This window comes from Podarcis pityusensis, assembly GCF_964106645.2.
Source record: "Podarcis pityusensis genome assembly, chromosome: 6".
Classification (NCBI taxonomy): Eukaryota; Metazoa; Chordata; class Lepidosauria; order Squamata; family Lacertidae; genus Podarcis; species Podarcis pityusensis.
In genome coordinates, this window is record NC_138030.1 from 77,904,174 (window position 1) to 77,922,184 (window position 18,011).

Consider the following 18,011-nt stretch of genomic DNA (forward strand, 5'->3'; position numbering starts at 1 on the left):
CAGCGACCGATTCCAACAGACATCGGCACACTTAGGGATCCACAGAGTTTGCGTAGCTTGTGTAACAGACCTCAGCAACTCAGCATTTTGCCTAATCCACTTTATTTACATATAAACACACATGGAACACTGCAAATGGCTCCCTCTCTCTCTAGCATCAGACAGCAAAGAGAAATAACAAAGGACAATAGTCCCACTTCACGGAACACAGTAACACAAACATTCTGTCTCCGTCACTTCCCACTCTGTGGAGTCAAAACATACACCATCATGTGATAGACAAAAATCCCATGACCTCAATCACGGAGCAGGAATTCTAACAGTATCCACACCTGACCAAAGACATTGTGGGTGGTCATATACCAAGATCACAATAATCATTCACCTGGGGCATGTGAAGGGGGGAAAGGCAGGGATAACCTAAGCAAGGAGAGGTTTTTCAATGTGTGTCAAGTAAGTACACCCAGCCTTCTGGATAGCAGGATCTGGACTGAAAGGAATATGCTGAGGATGAGCACAAATGGCTCCAGGTTGTTGGGAACAAACCATACATTTTTGCACAATAGCCTATATATCAATGTTTCACAACTTTCTGGTGGCAGCATTTTCAAAAAGCCTCTCCAAAAGCACAAAGCTCTGTTTGCCCATTGTGATACTAGGCACTGGTAGTGGTAACATATGCTATTGAACTCTTGTGTCCCTTCCTGTGGGGGAAGAAGAAAACATTTTAAAAGATGTGCCTGCAGAGGTATAGAAATACCTGTGTGTTTGGCCCAGATTGGGGGAAAGGGAGTGGAGGGCGGTTGAGTAGTGATTGATGGGAGAGGCAGAAAACACAGGACAGGAACATTCAATCAAGGACTGTCCAGTGATGTGGATGGGGAATAACTGGAGTACCTCTGAAAAATCTAAAGCTAATAAACAGAGTTTGTGGATGACTGAGTATGAATCGTGTGCAGAGAAAAACCAGAGATGAATGATCCATTTGCAACCTAAAACTGTTGAGGTGCCCTTAGTCTAGCTACATGTCTGGTGTATTCTTATCAAGTTGACAATTTTCATTTTAAAATGCTGGGTTCTCAGTGCAACCTGTTGACCTTTTCATTTATTTAATATGTGTTGAGTGTAAATTTGCTTCTCCCTACAATCCAGGCAACCCTTTACTAGTCCAACTTTCTATCTGATAATATCCCCCCCCCCGCTCCAATCCACACAACCTTGACTAGTTTTTCTATTACTCAGGCAACCCTTTATTATAATGTATATGTTCTAGAATGCAAAGCATTTGCGCTTTCTATCATTCCCCTATTTCTAATGTGCTCCTTCACAAAGATACTTAGCCATATTAAAAAAACAAGGCTGCGTGCTTAGCAAACCTGCATCCTTCAGATCAAGGGTATTATTACTGCAGCCTGACTGCATCACATTCCTATTTTCTCTGCAGTGCTATTACTGACGGGTGTTTCTTCAGAGCCTGCTAAAATTGCTTTCTTTTAATGTGTGATAGTGAGAAAACCTTTGACATTTTATATCTAGTATGACCTGGTATCTCTAGGAATAGATTTATGGAATCGTTTCCCCACCCCACCCTTCCTCCTACCCCCTCCAAACTTCCTACGGTCATCTATAGATAAAGATTTCCCTCTAAAAAATTCTCCGTCCTTGGAAATTTCAGTGTGCCTAACTATCCAGTTTCCAAAGCGCAATCAAAGTATTGGAAATTCTTTACTGTTCATAGTTTGTTTTTAACTTCCAACCCGGGCTCATGCCCAGTTTTGTGTTTTAGTTATCCTAGGTAATTCAAATCTACCCTCTCATCCATTACAAATATACAAAACTCCTTCTGACAATAGTAAAGGTAAAGGGACCTCTGACCATTAGGTCCAGTCGTGACCGACTCTGGGGTTGCGGCACTCATCTTGCTTTATTGGCCAAGGGAGCCGGCGTACAGCTTCCGGGTCATGTGGCCAGCATGACTAAGCCGCTTCTGGTGAACCAGAGCAGTGCACGGAAATGCTGTTTACCTTCCCGCCGGAGTGGTACCTATTTATCTACTTGCACTTTGACGTGCTTTCGAACTGCTAGGTTGGCAGGAGCAGGGACCGAGCAACGGGAGCTCACTCCGTCGTGGGGATTCAAACTGCCGACTTTCTGGTCGGCAATTCCTAGGCTCTGTGGTTTAACCCACAGCACCACCCGCGTCCCTCCCCACCACTTTACTCTCCTGGTAAATTACAGTTCCACCTGCCAGAAAGCTAGTGCAGCAGCTCTGCCCAACCTGGTAAGCCACTTTTGTATATCATGTAGGTTTGAAATAGATTGCTTGGAACTACAAGTGGCTGTTGTGATTTGGAGTTGGCTTACAGAGTGTATTATTCATTCTTTTATTTAAATGATTTATAATACTGGACATACTGTGATAATCATTTGTAAATAAGCAGATTTTTAACACCGCTGTTAAGCTCCACATCAGCTTACATATAGCGCGGAGTTAATAGATGCCGCTAATTAAGTAATCATATTCTTTAGCATATACCCCCGCCAAAATGTCTTCCTCCCATCGCTTAAGTTCGTCCTTCAGGACCAGTAGAAATGGGCATCAGTAAAAGAAGCCATTAGGTTTTCTTCTGTGTTGTGGTTTCCCAATAAAAGCTAAGATCCCCTCAGAACATTAAAGAAGCGTTAATTGATGGAGGCAGTTCTTCGCTGAAACATCCAAAGGCAACACAAAGCATCTATAAAGGAATGAATCCAAGACACTCCAGAATGGGGGACCAATGAGCCACACAACCACACACCTCTGTATTTGGTGCTTGAGACTCTCACTAGGTGAAGCCCCCTCTACAAACTACACCCCTTATTCATCCGGCTCTGCACCCTTCTTAGCTGCTTTCATCTGGCTGGAACATGTCTTTGGGATAATGCTTTCCTGGATGGAATATACAGAGCTGTGCACACAGAAACCTCTGAATTTCATGTGGGCAGAAGGTAATAAAAAGTAAAGGGACCCCTGACCATTAGATCCAGTCGCGGATGACTTTGGGATTGCGGCGATCATCTCGCTTTATTGGCCAAGGGAGCCAGCGTACAGCTTCCAGGTCATGTGGCCAGCATGACTAAGCCGCTTCTGGCGAACCAGAGCAGCGCACGGAAATGCCATTTACCTTCCCGCTGGAGCGGTACCTATTTATCTACTTGCACTTTGATGTGCTTTCGAACTGCTAGGTTGGCAGGAGCAGGGACCAAGCAACGGGAGCTCACCCCGTCGCGGGGAATCGAACCGCCGACCTTCTGATCAGCAAGTCCTAGGCTCTGTGGTTTAACCCACAGCGCCACCCGCATCCCTCCTTCTGACAATAAGTTACACTTAAAAAAATTGCACAGGAATTATGTGGCCTCTGTCCTGCTTCATTATTTCGTATTGTTGTTGCCTCTCAGTTTTGTTGTCATCTTAAGAATATTGTGTTGTTTTCTTACATCACATTTTTATAACATACAATGCACTGGAAGTCTTTAAATGAAATGTTCTAGAATGTGTTTAAATCATAATTTAAAATTTTATTTTATTGAGAGCTATAAAAATTAGCATGAAGAAGAACAATGTGCACTGTTGACCAAAACTGCTATGGTAACAGTGACATGCCTGGCATTGTGACATGTCCCCCTGTTGGGTTACTTACCAGGGAACTTTGGCAAGTGCAAGTATTTGTGGGAAGTGTAAGACAAGGAGAGAGAGGAAGATGAGAGAAGGAAAGCAAGAAAAGTGTGTTTCATTAGTTAGGGAGACATTTTATTGGTTAGGGGTTATAGGATTCAGTTCTATAATTAACCATCAAGAACCCTCCAGTCGTGGCTGGATTATCCCCAAATGACTGTGCTCTGGGACAGTTTAAATGCTTTAGACTTGCCTTTTTACTTTGTGGCTATAATTATAGCAAGGCCATCTCCATGTTTTGGAGGGTCTTTTGGCAAGATTTTCTTGTTGAGACCTACTCCTGCCCACAAGATGTTTATGGCAACAAATTCATATTTATTTTGGAAGTGTCAGGGGGCCCTAAATTCAGTTTTTTTTAACTTTCCCCCATTCTATCTTTGGTTGAAAAGGCTTCACAGTCACTTCAGGATATGCTGCAGGCGATGCAAAGTCTATCCCTTGGCTTCCAAGAAGGAACCAGAAATCAAAGTAATCTCTCCGACACCTGGTGACCAGCGAATGGACACAACTTCTTGACTGTGAGTCCTGCTTCCTGTTTTTTAGGCCTTTCCCATCTGGCCTGGGAGGGTGGAAATTGTTCAGTTTGGTTGTGTACTTTTTGTTGTTTAATTTATTGTTCACGACTACTTCTGTTATGTTTCTAATTAAGTATTTTTCATGTTATCTGCGGCCTTGAGCATGGTTTCAATTATGGAAAGGTGGCATACATAAACCATGTTATTTGTATGATGTATGTAACTTCATCAGATAATTCAGCTGAGCAAATGTCCTCTGCTGAGGGATAATTATTGTGAGGCCAGTGAGAATCTCACTACTTGGATAAGAAGGAGGCAGTTCTCTGATTCAAGAAAATTTTGGAGGGGTGCCTTTGTAAGAAGTAAGATGAGAATTATTTTTCTTTTCTTCTTAATTTTCTTGTTGTTTCAGTAACAATCTCCATGAAGATAACACACTTGCCGAAGCAATAGGAAAGTGTTGTGACAACTTAAAGCCACAGCACCTTGGATGTTAGAGCAGGGGTCAGCAAACTTTTTCAGCAGGGGGCTGGTCCACTGTCCCTCAGACCTTGTGGGGGGCCAGACTATATTTTGAAAAAAATAAAAAAAGAACGAATTCCTATGCCCCACAAATAACCCAGAGATGCCTTTTAAATAAAAGGGCATGTTCTACTCATGTAAAAACATGCTGATTCCTGGACCATTCACAGGCTGGATTTAGAAGGTGATTGGGCCGGATCTGGTGATTGGGCCGGATCTGTGAATGAGGCAGAAAAACAGAATGTTCTTTTATGAGGGGAAATGTTGGAAAACTGGCAGACAGGTATCAGTACAACACTACTTCCAGGCTGCAGCTTTAATTGTGCTTACCTTGTGCTTGCCTGATAATAGTATTTTATCTTCTTTCTTTTTTTAAAAAATGTATATTATTGTTTCCATTACTACATCAAAGACAGTGGTGTTAGGTAAGATGTAGCAGCAAAACATAAACAGAAATTATCACTGCCATCAGAAAGAAATGTGTAAAATAAAACTTAGGAGTGGAAATGTCACTTTTGGTATATTGTGGAGAAATAACTGCTGTCTTCTTTAATTCTAAAAATGGGAGGCTCAGAGGAATATATCTTTTTGCTTGTTGGGACAAAAGAAGAGGTTATGAAAACTATCAGATGCAAGGAAATGAGCCCCACTTTTGTGGCATCATCACGAAAGTACACTTGATCTACATTCAGCAGCAAAGGGTGTACTGGGCATAGCTGTCAAGCGTCCCTTATTTGGCGGGGCAGTCCCTTATCCCAGCGCTGTGTCCCGCTGCTGCCCCTTATTGATGATGTCCCTTAAATAAGCTACTGAAGGTAATGGGGCCCTTTCTATGTCCAGCTGTCCTTTGTCAACAACAAATTGTTGCTGTTTTTTTGTGTTGAATATATGCTAAATGGTAATTTATGGACCTAATAGGTATCTAAAGCCATTTGCACAAAACAAAATATGTATTTTATCAAAGTAATTGTTGATCCCTTATTTTGGCTGCTGTTCCCTTATATTCGAGGCTGCTGGTCCCTTATTTTCAAATGTGTAAGCTGACAGCTATGGTACTGGGAAGCCCTGGGACCCACACACATGTCAGAGACAACAGGAAATGGGAACACACAGAGAAAGCTGGACCAGCATAAGAGAAATGTTGCACATTCAAGGTCATTGACTGACTCGAGAGAGCATTCACTGATGAAGGAAGATCGAAGGACAGCTTGAGGGGGGAAACTGGTTTGGTTCAACTGCATGGTGACACATCTCTGGGAACAGCCATGGGAAAACAAGTCCTCTGCATCAAAGAGGCAAAATAAAGTAGGTGAAGCGACTGTGAGCGGACGGCTGGGATTTTATACCAACTCAGCAGAACGCGGATGAAAGATTAATGATTTAAAAGCAAGGACAGGGGGAAGGAATGTGACGAGGAAGGTCTTCTGTATCTGTAGAAGAGGATGCTCAGCGAGGGGAGTGACAGTTAATAATTGAAGAGATTAGGAGTTTCATAATGCAATGAGGAAAGTTCCTCGAGGAGCCTAAAGCTCAAGGGCCTGCGACAGAAAAGCACAAACACCTTATGGTAATTCTCATGCATTCTTTTGGGTAGCATACTGGCCATGATCCAAAGGCTTCCAGTACTTGTTAAGTATAGTGATTTACTTTACTGAAACTGGGAATGCTGAAATGCATTACTGTGTGTTTAATTCTGGAATGTTCCCCAGTAACTCTCACGCGATTGGTTAGCTTTGGTCACATGACAAGTATCTTATTACATTCTCCATTTTGTTTTGTGTGCGAGTGACTTGGCCGTAATGGCTGCATCTCCATGAACACTGATGAAGAGACGGTGTTAGTTAAGTCACTCTCTAAATTCAATAGAGGAGAGGAGTGCTAATGTTGCTGTGTGAATGTGTGTGGCAGAAAGAAGCACAAAAGTCAATGATCTCCCAAAGAAGCAGTAAGGAGAAGTCCGCTGGAAGGAGAAAGTGGAAACTACTCTGAAAGAATTGCATGGCCCAGATGGGTATTTCACAGAAGGCTGAGTGCAAGTACTGAGAGAAAAACACAGTTTGTTTGAATGTTTAAGGAAGAAGCTGTAATCTTCAACTAAGCCCATGCTTGGATGAGCATGTGAATGTAAAGACTTTGCATATATTCTTCTTTATCTATATGTTCTGCAAGCAAAAGCTTTCTGAATATCTTAACAAGTGTTTGGACATTCTTTTAATTTCAAGAAAAGAGTCAGCATTGCACATGATTTGGCTTCCCAACTACGATTTAGCTACTCTACCAATATTGTTCGCCTGGAGTTTTTCAACATCTGTGAGAACAGAGTTTTTCCTCAATTTAATTGAGTAGCCGTTACACATTCGGGATTCTCTGTGTCCAGGTAAGCCTTTGCATGTGTGAAAGGACAGCAGAATCAGAGCTTTTGAAGCTTTCAGAAGGTTCTGACTGTTTAGCATCTCCTGGCTTTCCCAGTGATTATTTCTTTTTCACATTTTCGGATTTCTCACATAAGATATTCCAACAGCCCTTATGGTGTTAGTTTCTTTGGAAGAGGACCACCAGGGCACTGTATTGCCTTTGCAAAAATCTGCTTATTTACAAATGATTATCACAGTATGTCCAGTATTATAAATCATTTAAATAAAAGAATGAATAATACACTCTGTAAGCCAACTCCAAATCACAACAGCCACTTGTAGTTCCAAGCAATCTATTTCAAACCTACATGATATACAAAAGTGGCTTACCAGGTTGGGCAGAGCTGCTGCACTAGCTTTCTGGCAGGTGGAACTGTAATTTACCAGGAGAGTAAAGTGGTGGGGAGGGACGCGGGTGGTGCTGTGGGTTAAACCACAGAGCCTAGGAATTGCCGACCAGAAAGTCGGCAGTTTGAATCCCCACGACGGAGTGAGCTCCCGTTGCTCGGTCCCTGCTCCTGCCAACCTAGCAGTTCGAAAGCACGTCAAAGTGCAAGTAGATAAATAGGTACCACTCCGGCGGGAAGGTAAACAGCGTTTCCATGTGCTGTTCTGGTTTGCCAGAAGCGGCTTAGTCATGCTGGCCACATGACCCAGAAGCTGTACGCCGGCTCCCTCGGTCAATAAAGCGAGATGAGCACCGCAACCCCAGAGTCGGTCACAACTGGACCTAATGGTCAGGGGACCCTTTACCTTTAAAGTGGTGGGGAAGTTGGCATGGTGTAAACATACCAGACACCTGATCCGGCATTCCTGCCAATGCATTTGCACCTTGCCAACCTCCCCACCCCCTCAACCCTTTCCCCCTTCCTACCAGTAAGCAACAGTGACCAAATTGCTGGGAAACTAGCATAGGAGCTCTGCCACACTCATGTATTACATGGGGAAATCCGTAGAATAGTGGAAACATCTTCCAAGGTATTGTCATGTTCACACTTGTAAGAATCTGTAACTTTGAATTGATGAGAGAATGAAAATTAAGGGGACGAACTCACTGAAATTAAGCACTTTTTAGTCCCATTGATTCCAATGGGTGAATTAAGTACATGTTTAAATCTTTTCTGCTGAAATCAATGCAACTTAAAAGTGCTTAACCTTGGCTGAATCATGTCCTAATACATTTGCCAGAAACTGCTATGCGATGTTCCATTTAAATGTGCAATAAATCTCTCTCCCCCGCCCCTTAGCGTCCCAGTAAAATGAACTGCAATGAAAAAACCACAAATAAATTATGCATGTAATTACATTTTTATCTGGTCATCATAATTTAGCAAATAAGACTTGAAAATATCATCACGGGAAGAAAACACAAGTCAAAGTTCAAAACTCATTATCATTTTTCCAGCCCTCAATTAAAATTAGCATTTGCTTTCCACATGCAGAACCCCTATATATATATTCTGTTTTGTCGATTTTCCCTTCTAGAAACACACATCTTTTTGATGCTTGTGTGGCTGGGTTTATTTGTGGGGGGAGGCCAAAGTAAGGAAGAGAATACTTATCTCTATTTAAAAGTTGTTGTATTTTTCTACTTTAGGGCTTTCAGAAGCCTCCAATGTCAATATACCTTTCTGCTGATAAAATGGGATTTTGTTTACTAGACGTTTTTACAGCCAAGTAATAAAAACCCGAATATCAGGAGAGGCAGGCGCACATGCATTTAAACAGTGATATGTTCAAATGTTTGGCACTGGCATTCAGAAGCATATTTTATTGTGACACGGCAAAATGCCAGCCGTTACGACAGGTAGACTGTGTCAGGAAAGAGGAGTTGCATATTGGAAGGGAAAATGGGAAACTGTCCAGTTTGAGGCCAGGCTATCAGAGGCACGCCAGAATCGCAAGGAGGAGTTTGTTTTAGGGTGGTGGGTTTTTTTGCATCATTTGCTGCAGGATCTTTCAAAACTAGATTTGCCAGAGATTGAACCATCTGACATTGAGGCATCCCTTGGAAAGATGCTATGTACTAATACCCACTGTGAAATCTCTTGCCAGGGATAGTGAAGCGTCCCAAGGGTAGAGGCTAAGTTCTGCCCTCCTTTTACTAGTGCCCGTCAGTATAATTCCGTACAGGGCAAATTTTATACATACCTATTCAAGTGCCCCCACTTTGCCTGAGTATGCTGGGAGTTCCATTAAACTCAAAGTTGCCCCCATTTGAGTTTAACGAAACTCCCAATGAAGACATCCTTCTTATTTAAACTGAGCTTTAATGGGTAATGGGTAACACACTCTGACACCTGTGTTGTAATATATATCATAGTGTATTTGATGGGCAAGTTTTCTCTCTGGTAAGGAGAAAGTCAGTTTAACTGCCATGCGGAGCTTTAACTGGTGGAGGTGAGTTAGAATTCTCAGTATGCAAAAGGAAGATACAAGGTATGCATATTTTGATTGGTGGGTGCAGTTTTAGAATATTCAGTTAGACAGTGTGATTGGCTGGGGCTGGAGTAGTCGGAATAAAAGTATACATGTGACTGGGTGCTTGCCAGCAGTAAGTCAGTTTGAATTGTGAATTGTGGTTAATGGGTCTTTTGGTTTTGGGTCATGTGGGAATAGCAAGGCAGATCACATGCCTAAGGAAAGCTTTGGGACTTAGTGACATTGTCTTTGTGTTGCTGCTGTCCATTTTCAAACTGAAACTTAGACTTTTCAGAGTTTTGAATGGGACACTGGGCTCTTCAGAATGGTTTGGGAGCAATGACTGAGGTGTTTATGGGGTGGAGAAAGCAGTTGATCATGTTCTATGGGGTCTATTCAACCTGACACTTTTCCACGCCAAGACAAAAAGTGTGTGAGATGTGGTTTGCAGATGATGTAGTATTGACAGTGTACTCCAAGGAAACTCTACAGAGACTCATCAACCATTTTGCCCAAGTCTGCATGGAGTTTGGCCTTAGCATCAGCCAGATGAAGACTAACATCCTGGTCCATTATGCTGCCAAGGAGCTCTATGGGAAGCTGGCTTCAGGCACCAGAGTCGTTGGCAGACCAACTCTGCATTACAAAGCTGTGGGAATCCCTTGCAGATGATTGCAGTGCTTGGAGACAATCAGTCAGGTTTTGTATCCACAGCAGTGACCAGAGGACGAATGACCACTGGGAGGAGAACAGAAAGAAGAAACGCCATTATACACCTGCAGCAGCACAACCGGACACTTTCATCTGCCCAGCTGCAACAAAACATGTCTCTGCCATATCCAGTCTCTACAACCACAGCAGACACTGTCACTCTCCAAAGGTTTAACTTCAACCTTGAAGGTATGTTCTTCCATTGCCTCCCAAGACAGACGGATGACAACCATAGCCTCATCCTGGCAAGTCTTTCTTGGACACATAACAGCATAATTTAACATTGGAAGCTGTGTTTGCTTCAAATATCTTTAACAATGCTACAAATGCCTAACATCATGCAGTGGCTCTCAATTATTGCAGGCATGTCCTTTAAGAATAAATGCACCAGGCAGAAAAAACAACTGCCTTTTCAATGGGGGAAACAAATTATATTGACATCTAATGCTGAGACCAAATTATAGCTAAGGAGTAAGAAGAAGAATTTCCCCAGTGGTGAAAAGCCACAATCATTGATAGGTACCCACTGAAAATATGGGTGGCGAAAGAGAAGATCAGACATATTATGGTTGCTGTGGAAACCTCTGGCTTTCAGACTGGAAGAATATGCCCAACAAGAGTAGGGAGGGACGAAAAGGTAAATTTTGGGTTCTCTCGCTTGCTTCCCCAGCCTTTCATTCAGTTGGCCTCATTTCCACATCAGCTTCTGGGGATGAGGATTAAAAGCCCACATGAATATTTGCATGCATTTCTGCGACATTTCTCCTAATATATACAATTAGTATGCCTTCATAGCCTATAATTTCTTTTTTGCCGAACTAATGTCCATAATACAGTGCCATTTTGTATGTTATTGTATGTATATACCCTTTCTCCTAATACATACCTTTTAAAATGTGAAATGCATAGGAGTACAAATGGCAAATGATGGTTGGATTTTTATTCATGGGTTAATTGAGGAAATACACTTTAGGTGGGTTTGCATTAAAATGCAACTCAAATGAATTCCTCCCCGTCTTGAAAGGAGTGTCGGGCTGCTGGGCACACCACATCATCAAAACATGATGGCGGTCTTCTCCAAAGAGCTGAGGCTGTGTATATCGGGGTTGTGAATTTGTGGCCTTCCAGCTGCTGTTGGACTCTTCCATCCACCCAAGCCAGCATGTCTAGTGGGTCAGGATGCTGATAATTGTAGTTCGTCAACATCTGGAAGGCCACATGTTCCTGGTGTATATAATCTATGTGTTCATCTGTGAATAGACAAAACTTACGTTTACACAGTAGAGTTGCGATTTCTAACTGAGCATAAAAATCAGTTTGATGAGAATAAAGAAAATGTTTCATAGCAAAGGACACAAAAGACCCACAACTGTTTGAATGGCTCAGTTTTTTAAGCTGCCAAATAGGCAATGGCACCTCCCATTTCGTGGAGGAAATCAATATGACGCCTCTAAGTAAAATCTGCAAGGAGAAAAAGAGTTCAGGGTTGCCATTGTTTCTAGTTGCTGTAGCAGTTAATGAGTAAATCATCCCATTGTCATGAAGTTTGCAAGAAGTAGAGGGGATATGTCAAAGATAAAAGGGAAAAAGTAATATGTGTGGCATGTTTACTATCTAGATTTCTCTTAACAGAAAGAGAGGCACCCTGTTGCTATGACTTCTTTGTATCCCGTCAAGCTAGACGTACACGGCACATTATTTTCACACCACCAGTTCTTTCTTGTCCAAAATGCACTGCAGCCCCTCCCCCCGGCATTCAGAAAGGAAAACCACACTGGACTTCTAATTAGATTGCCACTCGTTTCTGCAAGCACTAACTCGAAACCAGAAGTGTTTGTCAAATGACCGCCACACAACTCTGAAAGTAATTGGTAGAGATTGGAATGGTGTCTTTCTTCCAGAAATCAAAAACTCGGCACACTATGACAGTGTGGGCCTTCTATCCCATTCTCATGTTCAAACCTGCGTGTGGGAGGCCACTAGAAGTGCTTCAATTTAGTGGACTCTGAGGTCCAGCTCCAAAGGCCTTCTGGCAGTACCCTTGCTGTGAGAAGTGAAGTTACAGGGAACCAGACAAAAGGCCTTTTTGGTAGTGGTGCCCACCCTGTGGAATGCCCTCCCATCAGATGTCAAGGAAATAAACAACTATCTGACTTTTAGAAGACATCTGAAGGCAACTCTGTATAGGGAGGCTTTTAGTGTTTGGTGTTTTATTGTGTTTTAATATTCTGTTGGGAGCCACCCAGAATGGCTGGGGTGGCATATTATTATTATTATTAGGGCTTCCATAGGCATCAGGCTGGCCACTGTGAGAACAGGACACTAGACTGGATCGGCCTTTGTCTTGATCCACCAGGGCTCTTATCTCCTTATGTTCAATGTGTCCATACTGTAAACAAGAACTTGAAAGAGCTGCTCATCATCTGATTTCTCCCCATCACCTGAATGTCACTGGCACTAATAGGAAGAATCACAAATGTTCATGAGGACTGGTGGCAGCGTGGCTTCAATGGCTGTTGGTTCCTCCTCTCTGGAGCTCAGCTTCCTCTTCCTCCTGCTGCTGCCACTGGCCAGGGACTGCTTCCTCTGTCTTTCCCTTGCACGGCAGGACGCAGAGGAGCCGTTGGCTGCTGAAACTGTGTCAAATGACAACATTTTGGAGGTCCCAAGTCACAAGGTAGTTAGATTGGTCTCTCTTTTCAGTACTGGCCCTGACTTGGTGGAACGCTCTGTCACAAGAGACTAGGGCCCTGCGGGACTTGATATCTTTCTGCAGGGCTTGCAAGACAGAGTTGTTCTGCCTGGCCTTTGGTTTGGACTCAGTCTGACCCTTATGTTTCCCTCCCCTTATGGTTTTGATCTATGGGCTACTATTAAAATGAGGCTGCATTTTAAATTGTATTTTAACGCGTATTTTAAATTGGTTTTTTCCCCTCCCCCCCCCATTATGTTTTTATTGTAATTTTACTGGTGTTAGCCGCCCTGAGCCAGGCAGGGTATAAATAATTTATTATTATTATTATTATTATTATTATTATTATTATTATGATTATTATTATTATGATTATTATACTCTGCTCAACTCCACAATTGGACTCTCCTCCTCCTCCTGCCGCTGCCACAGGACGTGATGTTGGACAGAACACTGGTTGATGAGAGGGATGAGAGGTAGAATGGGTGGTCCTTTCTGGACAGTGTGCTACAGCCTCTGCAGACCAGGAAGGATCCTTGCAACAGACCCTCCAAGTGTCCCTATTTTCCAGAGATGTCCCTATTTTAGAGAAACTACCCTGGTTTCTGATTTGATCCCAGAATGTGCCGCTGTTCCTTAGGATGTCCCTATTTTCATTGGAGAAATTTTGGAGAGTATGGTAGGATGTCCCTATTTTCATTGTAGAAATGTTGGAGGGTATGGTGTTCTCCAATCCCTGAGTCGTCCGAAGGCAATCCTGTATAGGTAAGTTTTTAAAAATGTTTAATGTTTTATTATGTTTTTATATATGTTGGAAGCCGCCCAGAGTGGCTGGGGCGTCCCAGTAAAATGTGTAGGGTATAGATACTGTAGTAACAATATCATTATGGAATGGGATGTCCCTATTTTCATTGGAGAAATGTTGGAGGGTATGTTGCATATCCCTGAACCATAAAGTCTGCAATCCTAGCTACATATAAACACAGAGTTTGAAATTTGGATTGAGACTCCCACTTCACAGCATCCTCATGTAAATCATGCTTGTGCAGCTCACATAGCTCCTGTATACTAACTACAGCACAGAGGAATTCTCAGTTGGTAGAGCATGAAACTCTTAATCTCAGGCTAATGAGTTTGAGCCTTATGTTGGGTAAAAGATTCCTGCATTGCAGAGGAATGGACTAGATAACCCTCGTGGTCCCTTCCAACTAGGATTCTATGATTAATTCTATGATTTGTATGGTACAAAAGTGTATGCCACAAATACTTGTTTATTAGTCTCATGGCCACGCATTGCTTACTGGGATCAATATATATATCCCCAGCATGGGTATATATATCCCCAGCATGGGTTAATATAGGAGTGTGTCAAGTTTCATATTTTAAGCACAAAGTACATTATTTTCGGCTGAACCTTCTCCTTTTGCTTTCTTAATTGCACGATTCAGATTTGAACCTCAAGAATACATGAGACTATTTCTCAATGGTTGATTCCTGGCAATGCTTCTGAAATTGGGCACATAGCTCAATATCAGACCTTATTATGCTGCATATGTATAGAAGATACATTGGAGGAAGGACTTAATTAATTGACTTGCTAACACGCCCTTCTAAAAATAAATAAATACTTCAGAGTCCAACTTTAATTCTCATTAAGAAATACCATTATGACAAACAAGAAAAATCGATCATTTGTAGTAGCAGAGCAACAATTACAGTTTTTGGTTCCGACAAAAGATGCCCTTTTTCTGTGCACTTTTGATCTGTTTTTAAAAATCCCCATTCAGTCCAAAGAGATTTAAGCAGTCTGACTGTGGGCAGGACAGCAGTGCAAATCGCTAAGAATATTTTGGCATTCATCTATACCTGAAGATTTAAAGAAGTCGGAGAATATATGATTTAATTGAAAACCAAGTTTCTCTGAATGATGCAGACAATAGGATTAGATAAAGGTGAAATCTGAGCTTTCTCCTCCTCAAGTCTTAGTGTTGTAGGTTTTATGCTGCAAAAGCGTCTTAAGATTGACAAAAATAAAAAGCCAGCTTACCTTAAGTAGGTTCTCTCCTGCAATACGTGCTTTCCTTGATAGATATATATTGCACATCTTCCCCTCCTGTTGCAGTGCTCATTTTTGACATCTTCTTTGAAGTCATTGGATATAAGGACACTACAGCCAAAAGCAAACTTTAATCCCTACAAAAGAAACTTATGGTGAAGTCAAAATGCAGTTGTGTATTGGTACTGTATTTAGTAGATGGAGACGGAGTAAATAAGATAAGGAAGACAGAAAAGAGGGCAAAATGGACAACTGAATAAGGCCAAGGATAAGAGGCAAGTTTCTGCAGTTTAGCCCAGTTGAGTCTTGATCAGTCAGGCCGGGCCTCTTGACAAAGTACTAATGATTGTGGAAAAACTGTTTTGTCTTATGGGTCACCACATCCTGGTCACATTTTGGGGGGCCACAAGAAGCACTACTTTTCACTCCCTGATACTGGGGATAATAGCTTCATTGATGCACAGGAAAATGAGGTAGTGCTACGGAAACCTGCAAAAGGGCAGAAACTATAAGAAGAAAACAGCTGCAGGTTTCAGTTGTTTCTAATGCACAGAGTATGGAAAACAAGCAAGATGAATTAGAGCTCTTAATACAGGGTGACAAATATGACCTAATAGGCATTACTGAAACCTGGTAGGATGAGACTCCTAACTAGAATGTAGAAACTGAGGGATATAACCTGTGCAAAAGGAATAAACCAAACAGGAAGGGGGGAGAAGTAGCATAATATGTGGGGAGATCCATGACTTGGAGCATGGAGGGCAGATTGAGAGTATATGGATAAAAACTGTAGGAGAGGGAAAGAACAGTGACCTTACTGTGGGTGTATGCTATAGACTTTCAAGCCAGACTGTTGTTCAAAGTCTTTATAAACAACAAGGAAAAGGGAATTGAGGGGATGCTCATCAAATCTGCAGATGACATCAAACTGGTAGGGGCAGCTAATGCTGCAGAAGACAGAATGTAACAGGATGGAGAACTGGGCCCAAACCAACAAAATGAATTTAAATAGGGACAAATTCCTTGGGCAGGAATGACCAGCTGCACAAGTATAAAACAGAGGACACCTGGCTTGCCAGTAGTACATATGAAAAGGAAACATGAGTCAACAATATGATGCAGCAGCAGAAAGAGCTAATGCTTTTCAAGGCTGCATCAACAGAAGTACAGTGTCCAGATCAAGCAAGGGAAGTCATAGTACCACTCTGTTCTGCCTTGGTTAGACCACATCTGGAGTACTGTGTCCAGTTCTGGCACCACAGTTTAAGAAGGATTTTGATAAGCTGGAACATGTGTAGAGGAGGGTGATCAAGATGATCAAGGATCTGGAAACCCAGCCTTATGAGGAACTGTTGAGGGACTTGGGTATGTTTAGCCTGGAAAAGAGAAGACTGAGAGGAGGAATGATAGCCATACTCAGATATCTAAAGAGCTCTCACATGGAAGATGGAGCAAGCTTGTTTTCTCCTGCTCCGGAGGGTAGGACCCGAACCAACGGATTCAAGTTACAAGGAAAAGAGATTCCAACTAAATATCAGGAAGAACTTTCTGACAGTAAGAGTTGTTTGACAGTGGAATGGACTCCCTCAGGAAGTTGTGGACTCTCCTTACTTGGAAGTTTTTAAGCAAAAGTTGGATGGCCATCTCTCATGAATGCCTTGGTTAAGATTCCCACATTAGAGGGGGTTAGACTAGATGACCTGTGAGGTCCCTTCCAACTCTATGATACTTTCCCCTACACCAATGGGAGCTTTTTAAAAGTAACTGTTGTAGCCACATGCAAGGCTATATTTGTGAAAGGCCAACATTTGTAAGAGGCAACATCCTTTCTATTGTATTAGTGAAATACTCACTAATTTCATTGAAATCTAGCACACTCCTTCCTGAAAAACCAATGTGCCTAAGGGTAAGGTGTTTCCAAGGGGAAAACTAACTTAGCCATAACAATCATGATGCTGATACTGAAAGAAAGCAGCCCAAATGAAGTCTGAAGTTTGCTTCTTTTTTTTTTTAATGATATTTATTAAAGTTTCAATAAAAGATTAAGCATAAAGCATAAAAAAGAAATACACAATTCAAAATATACAATACATAATCTAAAAGAAAAAAAAAGAAATAAAGAAACAAGAAAACATAAGACAAAAAAGAAAGTAGAACAATTAAAAACAATATCATCTTTTCGTCTCCACCTTTAAATTTACTTATTTTCTGGACCTCCTCGTACCTCCCTCTTTTGTATTCCAGTTCAAATTGTTTGTCCAGCAATTTCTTTCCCTCTTTTTTTAATCCCAATCTTAACTCTTAAAATAGTATAACATTAAAATTTTACCTTTTAAAAACCAATTAATCTATCTATAGTTTTAAATCCTAAACAGCTGGAAGCCACTTATTTTTAATCCAACATCACTTTAACATTCTTTAATTTTGCAATGTTTCTGCAGATAGTCTTTGAATTTCTTCCAATCTTCCTCCACCGACTCTTCTCCCTGGTCACGGATTCTACCAGTCATTTCCGCCAGTTCCATATAGTCCATCAATTTCATCTGCCATTCCTCCAGTGTGGGAAGCTCTTGTGTCTTCCAATACTTTGCAATGAGTATTCTTGCTGCTGTTGTTGCGTACATAAAGAAAGTTCTATCCTTTTTTAACACCATTTGGCCGACTATGCCCAAGAGAAAGGCCTCTGGGAAGGTATATTTGAATACCTTTTTTAATTCACTATATATCATTTCCCAGAAAGCCTTAATCTTTGGGCACGTCCACCAGAGGTGAAAAAATGTACCTTCAGTTTCTTTACATTTCCAACATTTATTATCGGGCAAATGATAGATTTTTGCAAGCTTGACTGGAGTTATGTACCACCTGTATATCATTTTCATAATATTCTCTCTTAAGGCATTACATGCCGTAAATTTCATACCTGTGGTCCATAACTGTTCCCAGTCAGCGAACATAATGTTGTGTC

At 41.7% G+C, this 18,011-nt stretch overlaps 1 long non-coding RNA gene across 3 annotated transcripts in view; it reads left to right on the forward strand.

Moving 5' to 3' along the window:
* LOC308478784 overlaps window positions 1-18,011 on the forward strand; it is a 133,316-nt gene that overhangs the window by 30,353 nt on the left and 84,952 nt on the right. For 2 of the 3 annotated variants that reach the window (XR_013987269.1, XR_013987270.1), the window contains exons 1-2: window positions 3,686-3,763; window positions 4,105-4,233. This is a non-coding gene — a long non-coding RNA (uncharacterized lncRNA). Of the gene's footprint in view, window positions 1-3,685; window positions 3,764-4,104; window positions 4,234-18,011 lie in introns of those variants that run through there. The other variant, XR_013987268.1, reaches the window with a different exon arrangement.